The sequence below is a fragment of the Podarcis muralis genome, chromosome 1 (assembly GCF_964188315.1).
Source record: "Podarcis muralis chromosome 1, rPodMur119.hap1.1, whole genome shotgun sequence".
NCBI classification, from domain to species: domain Eukaryota; kingdom Metazoa; phylum Chordata; class Lepidosauria; order Squamata; family Lacertidae; genus Podarcis; species Podarcis muralis.
In genome coordinates, this window is record NC_135655.1 from 63,799,428 (window position 1) to 63,803,468 (window position 4,041).

Sequence of the window (4,041 nt, forward strand, 5' to 3'; positions counted from 1 at the left end):
GCATATATTTGGTGGTGGCTGCCAGCAAAAAGGTTTTGAGCGTTGCTGGAGAAAGTAATAATTGTGCATAACTAAACGTGCTATGGCCACATAAAAGGAATAAGAAAGCATTTTTAAAAGCATATGAATCCTAAATTTCCCTATGAAGTGAATTCAAAATACAAATAGAATATATAGTGTTTTGCTTGCACTGTAATTTGTCAACTGTTGAGAAAATTGGCATGTCTTTTCTGCTGATTTATTGGTTAATCCCAGCAATTCATTGTGGAAAAGGCCAACAATGAATTACAATGTAGCAGGGGGAGAAATTAAGCTCTGCATTTTAAAAGTGCTTAAGTACATGGCCCTTTGGAACAACTTCTAAAGTAATTGCAATGCACACCTAGTTGCTGCACCTTTGGTGCATGCAAAACATTACCTACAAAACAACTTGTCACCGGATTCCACGAGCCTCAAGTGCAGGAGCTCAGAAACACCCAGCTCTGTAGGAGTAAGATGCGCACACATAACAAGCTTCTGGGTGTCGCTCTCTCCTCAACATCCTTTGCCATGCACTGGATGCAAGCAAAATTCAGAAGCGTGATCTACAAATGGAAGCACATTCCCCCAGGTAGAGTGACAGCCCACAAAATTGCCACAAAGCCATATGCTGGTTAATCACACCTCATCTGGGATCATACTAAATGCTGCTTAAAGGTAAAGGTAAAGGGACCCCTGACCATTAGGTCCAGTCATGGCCGACTCTGGGGTTGCGGCGCTCATCTCGCTTTATTGGCCGAGGGAGCCGGCGTACAGCTTCCGGGTCATGTGGCCAGCATGATTAAGCTGCTTCTGGTGAACCAGAGCAGCGCACAGAAAGGCCGTTTACCTTCCCGCCGGAGTGGTGCCTATTTATCTACTTGCACTTTGACGTGCTTTCGAACTGCTAGGTTGGCAGGATATGCTGCTTAGCAATGCCAAAAGCTGAATCGCACGTGTGGGCTGGGCATGCCCAAAAGAGACTTGTGAGGGACTGTCGGAACTTAGCGCATACGCTGCATGAAGTTCCTAGGCTCAATCCCAGAAGGAACTCGGGGGGCAGAGCTGGAAAGAACTCTTCCTAAGATCGACGGAGGAAATCCATGTTGCACTCTTCTGAGCATTCTGTTAGCGCAAGCATTGCAGCCTGCCAAATGGAACAATCTGACCTCTCCTCCCGCTGAATGCCGTTCCAGGGGTTCTTCTGAACCCTCCTCCCCCCAAAGCCAATTTGGGGGGCAGGGGGAAAGTTCTTGCACAGGGCTTCCACTGATGGGACTCCTCAGTTGAATCCTGCCCATAGAAAGGTCTGTAGGTTGGCTGCAAAGTACAGGTGGAGGCAGTCTTTAAAATAGGCCTTGAAAGTTAGTGGTTACAAAAATAAATAAACAAAACTCAATGGGAAGCAGCACTGTGATGGTAACTTAATTTAAAAAAAAACACTGTATTGCAGTGATGCAACATTCAGAGTACAATCCTATCAACACTTATTTGGGAATATGAACTCAGTGGGCGTTGCTTCTGATTAGGTATGGGTAGGATTGTACGGTTAGTGTATTGTCAAGCTTGCCTAAAATAACTGGGGATTGGAGTTCAGTTTTATTTCAGAAAGTCATAAGCCCATTTTTGGCAACCAAAGTCTACAGTCCAGTAGAAAACACAAGCCTCAAGTTGCTAAAAGGTGAGTTTTGCTCAGACACCTTTAATGATATGACTGATTAATTAATTGGTTGTGAAATGTTCTGCCTTTTTGCTCTGCAATGGTCAAACGAGGCAAGTCGTTGAGCAACCACACAGTGATTCTCAGCCTTGGCTTGGTACAAAGTGGTTTCAGGACTGATTAATAACAAATAGGAAACAATAATCTCTAAATTAGCTGCCACTACATGTGCTTCACAGTGTATGATTTTGATCTGTACACTCTATATCCAGCTACCTTTTCAAGCTTAATTGCTTAAAGAATGGATCAGATTAATAATTACTGTTCTGTAGCTGAGGGCCACTTTAATGCTAAGTGCAGTTCATTTGTTCGGTTTCTCGGGAGTGGTGGAAAAAAAATACCAAATGTATGGGGATTTAAAAATCATAATTAGCTTCAAGTTTGGGGTCCTAGGTTATGTTTGCTTAGCACTGGCTGGTGTTCAAAAAAGTTTTCTTCCACCTTCTTGTGAAATATGTTTCATTTTAACTCGACTGCCCGTTGTGTTCTACATTGGCTACAACAGTTGGGTTGCAAACATTTTTTTAAAAAAGCTGCATAGTTCAGTAAGTCTATAAAAAGCATGCCAGAGTCACATGCTGCGGTGGCTGTTTTGTGATGTCCTAAAGGCTATTCAGATGCTTTCGCCGTTCCATCATAAGGCCCAATGTGCTTTGATCAGGCCTGCAAAACATTCCATGCGAGGATTTGCAGACCAGCCCTTTTGGTATCATAACTTCATGAAGGGAAAACAGCCAGTTGTGATATATCTGTTCCACAAAGCAAAAGGAGCCCCACATATCAATTTAGAAAACAAAATCCTGAGTAATAGGCTTTTCACATTTATCGGTACCTGTTTCCGTCTGTGTTAGAGCCTTGGTAGGGGCTACAAAGAGAGCCGCTTTTATCTTTGATCTATATTTAAATGTATATCTATAGCTTTGATCTATATTTAAATGTATATCTGTATCTCCCTTATCCTGTTTCGTCCATATCTGTCTCTGTGTTTGTCTGTGTGTATGTGGGCATGGTGACCCAAACAAAGAGAGTGCAAAGAGGGAGACAATGTCTAATGATACAGGTCACCTTCATACAGAGAAAAGGTCAGGCCTCTCAGTCATTTCAAGGCCAGACATTTTAGCTAGGGTTACACTAGAAAGTTTTGAATCTGTCTGAGGGAGGGAGGGCTGTCCCCCATCCTTCTGCCATGCTCCTCATATTTCTTTTTTCCTTCGCATTCAGCTTTCAGGTCAGTCAATGGGAAGTTTTATACTGCATTGATTTAAATTTACAATTGTTTTCAAAGGAGCAATAAATGAGTAGTAATAATGGTTCCATTTTTTTTAAATAGATACAGATTTAATTATCTGGAAGCATTTCTCATTTAATACATTATCGCCATGTGACTTCTTCTCCAGGTTTCAATTCCCTTTGAAACAACTTACTTTTGTTCCCCAAAAGTGACATTTTCTCATCCTTCTTCCTGTCAAAGTAACATCCCAACACTAATCCTATGGGAACCAAAGTTACGGCCCAGTGGTCTCGCACAAGATGCAAAATATTCACCATAGTTACTGGCCTGAAGGCCTACAAGCGTGATCCCGACCTGGGGGTCTCAACCAACCCAGGACACTTCAATAGTGGTTCCATTTGAGAAATCACTGACTCGGTTTAGATGTCACCCTAAACCATGGTTTAGTGTCAGGGTAGCCAATTTGGTGCTGTTCAGATGTTGTTGGGCCACAACTTCCATCAGCCCAAGTCCTGGAATGATGAGGGCTGTAGCCCTGGAAGACTCCACATTGGCTGCACCTACTTTTGTGTCACAGGAATGGACCTGTGTGAGATGCTTCCTCACTGCAGCCCTCCATGTCTGTGAGAAGATCTAAAGCTTTCATTTTTTCCCTTTAGACCTAACCATAGTTTCCCATGACGTCTAAACTCAGGAGAGTGAACAGTTCTAATTAGAAATCCCCTGGGTGTTCTAATCCCCCACACAAGTACCACAGTGTGGGGGAGAATGGCAATGAGCATGCTAAACGCTGCCCCTCTCTGTCACCGTCTCCTTTGCCCTCCATGAGTTAGAGGGTGAACCTCTGAATTAGAGGAGCCTTCTGTACCTGAGGAGAATGTGTGTGATTTAAAACCTTGCTAGATCAGGTTTCTAATTCGCACAGGGAGCTTCTGTGAAAACAGGAGGCTCCCAGCTTCAGAGGTTGGCTCTCTAACACAAGGAGGGTAATGGGGATGGGTGGTAATGTGAGGAGGAAATTCTAATGCTTGAAGGAAGCTTTAACAAACCAGGATAGCATGCTATGATTTGA

General features: G+C 43.3%; 1 pseudogene; it reads right to left on the minus strand.

Annotated features, from left to right (window-relative positions):
* Positions 1-3,109: 3,109 nt before the first annotated feature.
* LOC144327515 (NADH dehydrogenase [ubiquinone] 1 beta subcomplex subunit 1 pseudogene) lies at positions 3,110-3,307 on the minus strand (annotated as a pseudogene).
* Between the last annotated feature and the right edge of the window lie 734 nt (positions 3,308-4,041).